Raw genomic sequence first — 11,882 nt, forward strand, 5'->3', positions numbered from 1 at the left:
GGAGAAAGGGAGGGAGGGAGGAAGGAAAGGAAGAAAGAGAAAGAAAGAGGGAAAGAGAGGGAAAGAGAAAAAGAAAGAAAATAAGGAAGGAAGGAAGGAAGGAAGAAAAGAAGGAATGAAGGAAGAGAGAAGGAAGAGGAAAGTGTGTATTGGGGGCCCCTTGTACGATGCATTTGGTGGCCAAGAACTGCCTCCCTGGAGGGACAAAGAGACTAGGACCACGGACTGTTGTTAAATGGCAGTTTATTTAGAACCAAACTGCATACTGTAGAGAATCTGAGGAGGTCCAAGATGCAGAACTGCACATAGGTGTGAGTGATCATTTGCAGAGTAAAGCATTTTGATGGAGGTAATTCTTTTGGGGGATTAACTCAATGAGACACTCTGTCTAGTGGTTATACTGAGAAATTCATCTGTATTGCTTTTTTCTTTCCCTTGCTGCTAGTACAAATTAAACAGTTAAGTTTACTTCTTCTGAATATACACAGTTATGCAGTTATTTGGATAAACAAAGTAAGAAATATATTCCAAAATTTATTTCCAATATATGAAGTCTAAAACACTTAAGGTTAATATCCAGGAAGGAAGGAAGGAAGGAAGGAAGGGAGGGAGGGAGGGAGGGAGGAAGGAATGAAAAGCAGAAACATCTGATGCATGTTGGATACTGTGAAAATGGTATGAAATATATCACTTGGAGTTTCAGAAGCAGAAAAGAGCCAAACTCGTATAGAATAAATTTTTGTATTAGAAAAAAATTAAGAACAACCTCCCCTCCCACCCCAAAATAGACACACACACATGCGCGCGTGTGCACGTGAACACACACACACACACACACACACACACACACACACACACACCACATGCCTGAAATAAATTAATAATAGATTCAAGAAATTCAGCGATTCTAAAGGAAGATAAACAAAAATACCCTCCTGGGTTCACTTAGGGGTATAATGAAATAAGAAAGAATCAAAGCAGACATAAACTCTAAAAAAGAAAAAAGAAATAGCAGGCGATGGGTGAGGAATATAACTCCCAGGGTTATCCGTGCATGTGTGAGAAGGCTCCACTTTTGATCCCTGGCATTGCACGTCCTTGCACAGACCAGCAGGTGGCACTGGTGTGCTTCCAGCATTAAATCATCTGGTCCTGCCAAGCGTCAAGTGCCAGACATGATATTCCAGGAGTGACACCCGGGGTTCCAAGCATCACTCGGAAGACTTAATTTTTAAAATAAAATCCAAGAGGAAAAAATATTTTCTCTTAAAGAACGAACCTCAGGCTGAAACTGGCTTCTGTCATTGCTGTGGATATATTTTATTTAAAATAACCATGAAATATCATAGTATTCTGATTTATACTTACTTCTAGACCAGCATCCCTTTCCTTCCCTTTTTTTCTTATAGTAATAACTTGGTTTTATAAGTGGTTTCAGGAAGCTTAAATTTAGCTTATCTGTTTCTTTGCATTTTATACCACATATAAGTGAAATCATATGGTACTGTCTTACGGTTTGGCTTATTATTTATTTATTTCTTTATTTTGCTTTTTGGGTCACACCTAACGATGCTCAGGGTTTACTCCTGGCTCTGCTCTCAGGAATTACTCCTGGTGGTGCTTGGGGGACCATATGGGATGCTGGGAATTGAACCCAGTCGGCCGCGTGCAAGGCAAATGCCCTACCCTAAGCACTCCCGAAGATCAGCTGAAAAGAATCCCAAAACACCCATTAAAAATGGGGAAAGGTGGGGGCTGGAGTGATAGCACAGCGGGTAGGGCGTTTGCCTTGCACGCGGCTGACCCAGGTTCGATTCCTAGCAACCCGTGTGTTCCCCCGAGAACCGCCAGGAGTGGTTCCTGAGTGCATGAGCCAGGAATAATCCCTATGCATCGCCGGGTGTGACCCAAAAAGCAAAAAAAAAAAAAAAATGGGGAAAGGAAAGGAACAGGCAGCTCTCTGAGGAAGAGTAGTGAATGGCTTAACAGGCACATAGAAATGCTCAGCATCACTTACTATAATAAGAAAAGTCCAAGTCAAGATGAAATTGAGATATCGCTTACAACTGTGAGAATGGAATATATAAAAAAAAATGCTGGGAAGAGAAACTTCCAATCATACTGGTTTTCAGGATGAGAACTCAGGAACCTTTTAAGAATGGGGGCTGGCTGAGCTTCTGTCCCTGCTGAAGGGTCAACATCCCCATCAACACCTGATATCCTCTGGCATATAAATGGTCCCACTTCATAGCTTCATGACTAATCTCCAAGAAAGGCCAAACCACTGAATCATCCCAGCTCCACGGCTCCTGGAGCGTGTGGCCACAAGTGCAGCCACCTCTAAATTCCACAATACTGACAACCCAGTAAGAGCACAGAAAATTAGATGTGGAAAGTTGTCTAGAAGCCCTCTGAGCTCAGTGAGTGAAAAAAATAACACAGAAGGTTTGACTAACACCAGACTGCACAATAAACTCTCAATAAACTCACAATAAAATGCTGATTTTACAAACAGCATTGTGGTGAGATATAACCATTGTCACCACTGTCCTCCCGTTGTTCATCGATTTGCTTGAGCGGGCCCAGTAACGTCTCCATTGGAGACTTTGTTGTTACTGTGTTTGGCATATCGAATACATGACAGGTAGCTTGCCAGGCTCTGCCGTGTGGGTGAGAAACTCTCGGTAGCTTGCCGGGCTCTCCGAGAGGGGCGAAGGAATCGAACTCGGGTTGGCCATGTTGGCTGCGTCCAAGGCAAATGCCCTACTGCTGTGCTATTGCTCCAGCCCATGAGATATAACAATCTTCATAAATTATTTTCTTACTGAACTATTTTTCAATAATTTCATTTGCCACGTTGTTGTACCAAGCACTGTATCACCGTATCACTGTCATTCCGTTGTTCATTGATTTGCTCGAGTGGGTGCTAGTAACGTCTCTATTCGTCCCAGTACTGAGATTTTAGCAGCCTCTCTTTACTCATCCTTCCCCAAACTGCCATATTGGAGGCTCCTTCAGGGTGATGGGAATGAGGCCTGTTATTGTTACTGTTTTGGTATATTGAATATGCCCCGGGTAGCTTGCTGTGTGGGCAGGATACTCTCGGTAGCTTGCCGGGCTCTCCACTTAATCACTTAATCACTTAACTTCCCGTTAGTCGTCGATTTGCTCGAGCGGGCGCCAGTAACGTCTCCATTTGTCCCTGTCGCGTGCTAGTGTAGCCCAATGGCATCTCTTTGCTCCGGGAACATGGAGGGCCTCAAACCGATCATTCATGATCTTGACAAAGAAGTCTGACCATCTGGTAGGTGGGCGGCCACGCGGTCTCTTGACATCCCGTGGAATCCAATCAGTAACAGCTCTAGTCCAACGGTCGTCTTTAAATCTCATTACGTGACCAGCCCATCTGATTTTCGACACCTTGGCAAACATAGCTCTTTAAATTCTTCTTTGGGAGACCTGAATGGCGTTCTCATCTTGTTTGCGTAGGGCCCAGGTCTCTGAGGCATATGTTAATGCAGGAAGAACAGTGGAATCAAAGAGATGTGCCCGGAGCCGGAGGTTCTTCGTCCTCTTAGCTATTTCTTTGACGTTCTTGAAAGCGTTCCAAGCCGCTCTCTTCCTCCTGCGCAGCTCGGGTGCCAGGTCATTTGTCATGTTGACCTCTCGACCTAGGTAGACATAGCTGTTGCATTCGGAGATGGTCGTTCCATTGAGAGCGAATGGGGCGTCAGGAACAAGGCTGTTTCTCATAAACATTGTCTTCGTAAGATTCAGCTGTAGTCCTACCTTTCCACACTCACGGTCAAAGTCGGCCAGCATTTGTGCCGCTTGGCTGATGTTTGGTGTTATTAAAACAATGTCATCAGCAAAGCGGAGGTGGTGTAGTTGCCGACCATCTATCTTCACTCCCATTCCTTCCCATTCCAGTCGTCGCATGATGTTCTCGAGGGTGGCACTGAAGAGTTTCGGTGAAATGGTATCACCCTGCCGCACCCCTCTCTTGACATCAACGATCACTTCTTTGTAGAATGGTGAGATCCTGGTAGTGAATCCGCAATACAGCTCACGGAGGATCCTGATGTATTGGGCTTGAATGCCCTGATTGGCTAGGGCTTCAATGACCGCTTCCGTCTCAACAGAATCAAAGGCCTTCTTTAAATCAATGAACGTTAAGCAGAGCGGCATCTTGAACTCCCAAGAAACCTCACCTAGCCGGGCTCTCCGAGAGGAAAAAAAAAAATCACTCTCTCCCAGGAGCTTTGTTTTATAATCTCTGTTTTATAATCTTTGTTATAAAATCTTTGTTTTATAATCTCTGGATCTTGGCTGTTGATGAGATTACATGGCGCCAGGGACAGTTTGTGGGTATTGACTGACAAGCTACTGGAAAACTGAGGGTCTGGGTGGAGGAGGTCCAGCCCCGATCATAGCAGGCTTGGAGATCTCAGCCATAATCCCGCATACCTGGGTTCCTCTGCTGGTTCCTTTATGCGTGAGGCTTGTCCGAGCCTGTGGAGAGTGGCCTTGAGCATGGCTGTGGCTGGGTTCTGGAGGTTTCCGGCTGCCAGGGTTCTGCTTGGGGTGGGGAGGGAAACTCAACCCGCTCCCCTCTGAGGGGCCCCGGTGAAGACAGCCTGGTGTGGGGGCAGGAGATTCTGCCTGTACCAAGCAATATAAAGTAAATTATTTTGTGCTTTTGGAGAGGGCAGGTTTGGGCATTAGATGTTAAACTGGGAACATTGGTGGAGGGAAGGTCACATTGGTGGTGGGATTGTTGTTGGAACACTGAATGCCTGAAACACCTGTAATATGAGCAACTTTGTAAACCATGGTATTTAAATAAAGGTTTTTTATTTTTAATGCAATTAAAAAATGGCATTTAGGCCAAGATTAGTACCAGGAATTTTGCTCCATGGCTTGGAGCCACCCACACATGCTAGGGGAAAAGGGAGCTCAGATAGAGACGGGAGCACCAAATAAAGGGTGTTGGGAGGATCCTCCCAGGATGGGAGAAGCATGCTGAAAGTAGACTATAGACCAAACATGATTGCCCCTCAATGCCTCTTTTGCAAACCACAGCACCCAAAAGGAGAGAGAGAACAAAAGGGAATACCCTGACACAGAGGCAGGGTGGGATGGGGGGGATGGGGGCATGGGAGGGATACTGGGACCCGTGGTGGTGGAAAATGGGCACTGGTGGAGGAATGGGTGTTTGAACATTGTATAATTGAAACCCAAGCACAAAAATTTGTAAGTCTACAACTGTACCTCATGGTGTCTCACTAATAAAAATTTTTTAAAAAGGCATTTAAAAATGCCATTTTTGGTAGTCTGTGTCTCCTGATTATGGATCTATAGGTGGAATCAGATCCTTGCTCCCAGGTCTACATACCGCAGGATGATACAGGTATCCAGGTCCATCTGTGGTGTAAAGGAGTGGTAGCACTGTTACACTGTCCTCCCGTTGTTCATCGATTTGCTCCAGCGGGCACCAGTAACGTCTCCATTGTGAGACTTGTTACTGCTTTTGGCATATCAAATAAGCCACGGGGAGCTTGCCAGGCTCTGCCATGCGGGCAGGATACTCTAGGTAGCTTGCTGGGCTCTCCGAGAGGGATGGAGGAATCGAACCCTGGTCGGCCGTGTGCAAGGCAAACACCTTACCCGCTGTGCTATCGCTCCACGCTGGCAGCACATATACTAAAAAGGAATGGTATGGAGAGCTAAATATCCAAACCACAGTGTCCACATCTCACTGAGATCATGAGACCCAAACTTGAACAACCAAACTTTAAAAGGTACCAAGATGCACGCTGCAGGGTGAGTGGGACTGGGAACCAGGAAACATTGGTGATGGAATTGGAGCTGGAAAAACGTCTGTCTGAAGCTCAACTATGAAAAATTGGAAATCATGGTGCTTTAATACAATTTTTTAAAAAGTAAAAAACAGCGTCATATGTTTGTAGTAATTTTTAGAGTCACCGTGAAAGAATAATAAAAGAATGCAAAACTAGTCATTGAAAAGGGTCAAAAGGAAGACAAATGGGTTAATATATTAATATATATTAATTAATATATAATTAATATACGAATAGGTCAATATATTAATATATTAATTAACATATATTAATTAATATATTAATTATAATATAATTAATATATTACTATATTTGTATATAATTAATATAATTAACATATTAACTCAAATGATGGCAAAAAATCATTAAGGAATGCACATGAAAGTTCATTAATATAGAGTGCAATACTAGCTGTAACTATATAACATATACTTAAGATCATTTCCTACTGATTAAATGGATTCAATATTTCAATTTATAGATCAAGTTTTCCAAAATTGATGGAAATATATTTTAGCCTACTGTCTAGCCTACATTGATTAAAGACATTTCTCAGCCTGGAGCCACAGTACAGCAGGTAGGGCACTTGCCTTGCATGCAGCCAACCCAGGTTTGATCCCCAGCAGTCTATTAAGTCACTTGAACCCTGCAGGAGTGATCCTTGAGTGCAGAACCAGGAATTACCCCTGAGCACTGTGGGTGTGGCCCACAAAACAAAATGGCATGCCTCAATCCCCAGCACTGCATGGTCCTATGAGCACTGCCAGAAGTGACCTCTGAGCACAGAGCCAAGCATATCCCCTGAACACTGTCAGTGGTGACCTAAATCCTCCCTGGCCCCCTGAATAGGCATGTCTGAAGAGTGGAATATAGAAAGGTAGAATGCTATACATTAAGAAAGGATGAACAGCCAACCATGTGGTTAAACAGAGAAGACAGACCTCAGGCAAGAGGTTTATAAAGCACCATCGTCACTGTCGCTGTCCTCCCATTGTTCATTGATTTACTCGAGTGGACCCAGTAATGTCTCCATTGGAGACTTTTGTTGTTACTGTGTTTGGCATATCGAGTACGTCACGGGTAGCTTGCCAGGCTCTGCCGTGTGGGCGAGATACTTTCGGTAGCTTGCCCGGGCTCTCCAGGAGGGGCGGAGGAATCGAACTTAGGTCGGCCATGTTGGCTGCGTGCAAGGCAAACGCCCTACTGCTGTGCTCTCGCTCCAGCCCAAGCACCATCGTATTTTTAAAAAAATATATTTTATTTTTATAAAGGTGTTCACAATGATTCGTTACATTCAATATTCCAACACCATTCCCACCACTATTACACCCTCCCACCCCCATTATTTCCAATTTTACCACCACCACCTAAGCTAGCCCCACTAACAGACCCTAAATAATTTATTTTGTATTGCTTATTATGAATAATTCGCTAAAAATGATCAAAAAAGTTTTCCTTAGAATAAAGGAAAGCACCATTGTTTTGACTGTTTGCATGTTTGCATCCTCCGCTCGTCCATGTGTTAAAACCTAAGCCTCTCATGTGTGTGGTTTTGGTTTTACGACCACGACTGGGGATGCTCAGAAGTTACTCCCAGCTTTGCATTCAGGAATGACTCCTGGCAATGCTCAGCGGATCATATAGGATGCTGAGGGTGGAACCCAGGTTAGCAGCATGCAAGGCCAATGCCACACCCGCTGTACCCACCTCAGGTGACTGCGTATGGGATAGAAAAGATGATAATTGCTAAATAAGATCATAGAGGTGAGAACTTATTTTAATAGGGCTGATGTCTTAATGGGCTAGAGTGATAGCACAGTAGGTAGGGCATTAGCCTTGAATGCGGCCAACTGGGCGACCTGAGTTCGATTCCTCTGCCCCTCTCGGAGAGCCCGGCAAGCTACTGAGAGTATTCCGCCCTCATGGCAAAGCCTGGAAAGCTACCCATGATGTATTTGATATGCCACACACAGTAACAACAAGTCTCACAATGTTATTGGGCCTGCTCGAGCTAATCGATGAACAACGAGAGGACAGTGACAGTGACAGTGATGTCTTAATGCAAAGGGAAAGAAGTCCCCATAACACAAAGCAAGTGCACAGCAAGGGAGACGAGGTCTTAGAACAAAACCTACCTGGCATAGAACCCGAGCTAGACTTTTCAGCTTTCAAAGCCTTGAGAAATTAATTTCTATTCACTAAGAAATCCTCCTTGGTATGTTTTACTATCATAATTCACAAAGAGATCATGACAAAGTTTGTGACAAGTCAAAATCCTTACACGTTTTGTAATTTCAAAATGAAAAAGTGAAAAAATTCACAAAACAAAAGAAAGAGAATAGATAACTTGAACAAATTTTTTTCAGAAGCTGGATACACATCAAATATCAACATGTACAAAAACATATTATATCTATTTCATTTTATATATAACTGCTATTACAGAAAATTTGAATGGAATGAACTAAGTAAGTTGTCAATATGCTACATTGGAGGCATGGTTTTTTTAAATGTTTATATATAAATGTTTTTTTAAAGATATATATATATTACAGAGAGATAGTACAGTGGGTAAGGCACTTGCCTTGCCAGCAGCCAAACCAGGTGCACTGCTATGGTCCCTGAAATCCCACCAGGAATAATCCCTGAGCACAGAGCCAAGAGTAAGACATGATCACCCCTGGATGTCCCCCAAAGCAAAAGAGCAACACAATATATATTGATGTATAGTCACTGTCACTGTCACTGTCCTCCCATTGTTCATTGATTTGGACAAGCGGACACCACTAACGTCTCACGTCTCACAACAAATCGTGAGACTTGTTGTTACTATTTTTGGCATATTGAATACATCACAGGTAGTTTACCAGGCTTTGCTGTGCGGGCAAGATACGCTCGGTAGCTTGCCGGGCTCTCTGAGAGGGGTGGAGGAATTGAACCTGAGTCATCCGCGTGCAAGGCAGCCGCCCTACCCGCTGTGCTATTGCTCCAGCCCATTGATGTATAGTAATAATACAAATTACATCTCAACTAAAAATATTGTATCCAACAACCATAGAACACATTTTTATATACACCCTAAAGATTCACTTAAGTAGACCATAGAGCTTATCATAGAACAAATACGCCCTAAAATTTCAAAGGATTTAAATGATTCAGACAGACGCTTATCAATGAATTAAACATTGAGCTAATTATCTACCTAATGAAGCTAAAAATTAAGCTGATTAGCTAATTAAGTCAAAATTAATAACAAATGGAATATAGAAAACACTGAAGCCCTTGGTAATTAAGCAAATACTCTTGTGGTTTACTCATTATTCAATAGAAAATCAAAAAGAAATTGTGAACTGAATGGCAAGAAGATAATCACCACTATAACAATGATCTAATAGAGCAATGTTTGAAGGAAATTTTATAGACATAATTTCATACAAGGTTCCTGCTTAGATCACGGCAGAGTGAATCCAAAGAGAGTAAAAGTTTGCCTAAAGACAAATTACAAAATATATCTATTATGTAACATATTATTAAAGTTAAAAAGTTGAAGTAAGAATTTTTAAAAAGGATTTAATGCCATGTGGTTCAGACCATTAGCTGTAGTTAGGCTGGGCTATTCGATTTTGTGTAGCAATGAAAAGAAATCCCAAATATGCAATAGGACACTTTTGATGCATGTAAAGAATTAACTATAAGTGATTAACTATAAATTATCTGAAGAGAACATCAAAATTGCAATGATGGTGAAACTTCTGGTTAAGAGACCTGTGGTCGTTCTTGTGAGAGATACAAATATTCATATAGCAGAACATTATGATTTTGACCTCATTTTAGTAGAAAACAAGTTATTAAAACAGTTTGATTTTTAATTACTTAAAACAAATATTAATCTCCTAAAAGGTAGATGAACTTCAGATTACTTACTGTTACTTTTTTTTTTTTAGCTCTTTGGGTCACACCGGCAATGCTCAGGGGTTACTCCTGGCTCTGCACTCAAGGAATCACTCCTGGCGGTGCTCGGGGAACCATATGGGTTGCCGGTGACTGAACCCAGGTCTGTCGCGTGCAAGGCAAATGCCCTGCCCATTGTACTATCGCTGCTGTCCTACTGGTATTGCTTTTCATTTCTTTATTTGGGCTGGAGCGATAGCACAGCGGGTAGGGCGTTCGCCTTACACGCGGCCAGCATGGCCGACCCGAGTTAGATTCCTCCGCCCCTCTCGGAGAGCCCGGCAAGCTACCGAGAGTATTCGATATGCCAGACACAGTAACAACAAAAGTCTCCAATGGAGACGTTACTGGGCCCGCTCGAGCAAATCGACGATCAACGGGAGTGCCTTTACCTTTTACCTTTACCTTTTCTTTATTTGGAAGGGGAGGGTCTCCCAAGTAGTGCTCAGGGGGTCGAAGCACTCTCCTGGTGATTCTTAGTAAGGATGCAGAGATCCTCTCTGTGATACCCTGGCAGGGCTCAAGAGATCATGTGGTTCCTGGTATTAAACTGAGGTCAGCCATATACAAGGCAGTACCCTTATATTACTGCACCAACCCCAGAACAGTTTCTTCCTCACTTCCTGCATTTTTCTTTTTGTGGCATCTATTTATTTTCAAAGTCTGAAATAAAATTTTTCTATGTCCTTATCACATCACCAGTATTTACAATAATGGCCAATTTTCAATAGAAAATAATAATGTTTTCGTCTTTCCTCTCTATTATGATAACACTTAGGAACAATATTTAGCAAAATTATGGTTTTGTACAAATACTTATGTATGAGATTCAAAACACCTATTGTGGCAAGAAGTTTGTAACTTTTTGTTATGTAAATGTGTAGAATTATTGCTTCCCTTCCTTCCACCTTACCTCCCATTCTCTCCCCTCCTCTTTTTTTCATTTTCTAATAAAATTTGCTTTGGGGTCAACCAAAAGAAAAATTTGTATAGAGTTGTAACTCTTAAAAGTATATAACAATCCAGCTCTCCCCTCTGGAAAGAAAGATGACAGCCGCATGGGAGCCTTGTGGAGAGGAGGTATGAGCCGGGGGTGGGGGCGCGACTGAAACCTCATGGGACGGGCGGGGGGGGGGGGTCCGTTCTGGCCCGTCCTTCACGCCCTACTGAGGTCACCAGTTGCCCCCCAGGAGCGGCTCTCCGGCACGGCCATGACTCCAGAGCACAGAAACCAATCTCTTAATTATCTGACTTTCAGTAGAAATACTTCCAGGGTTAATAAGTAAAATAGCAGAAATCCAAAACCGTGCGGCCACAATAGCGGCCACACGACTTCATTTAATTCTTGAACCCAGCTGTAGAAAGCAAACCATTTCACAATGCTTTTTCAGCATGGCTGATTTGGGGAGGGGGTAAACTCTAAATAATAATGGTGCAACTTTTATCGAAACAATGAAGCTAGTCAAAGTAGATAGAGTGTTAACTAGAATTCATCTGCCCCACAGGCATTGGGGGGGTGGGGGTGGGGGTTTATTGGGGTTCTTTGTGGTGAAAAATAAGTATTGGTAAAGGGAAATGTGATTGATATTTGCATGACCGAGACCTAAACCTGAAAGCTTTGTAACTTTTCTCACAGCGATTCAATAAATAAATAAATTTAAAAAAAGTATATAACAATCCATTATTATATGTTATATCATGTTAAGTAAAGTAAGCTAGAAGGAGGACAATAAAAGAATGATCCCACTTATCTCTGGTAATAGAATAACTGGACAAGGGAATGCAAGGTATCAAATGGGGGGGGTGCCTAGATCATCACTGATCTTAGTAAATTGGGGGTAAGGACAGAGACGGAAAGAAACTAAGAGTGGGGGCTGGAGTGATAGTACAGCTGGTAGGGCATTTGCCTTGCATGTGGCTGACCCAGGTTCAATTCCCAGCATCCCATGTGGTCCCCTGAGCACCGCCAGGAGTAATTTCTGAGTGCAAAGCCAGGAGGAACCCCTGTGCATCTCTGGGTGTGACCCAAAAAGCAAAAAAAAAGAAAAAGAAAAGAAAAGAAAAAGAAAC

This window comes from Sorex fumeus, unplaced genomic scaffold (assembly GCF_029834395.1).
Source record: "Sorex fumeus unplaced genomic scaffold, SorFum_2.1 ptg000101l, whole genome shotgun sequence".
NCBI lineage: Eukaryota > Metazoa > Chordata > Mammalia > Eulipotyphla > Soricidae > Sorex > Sorex fumeus.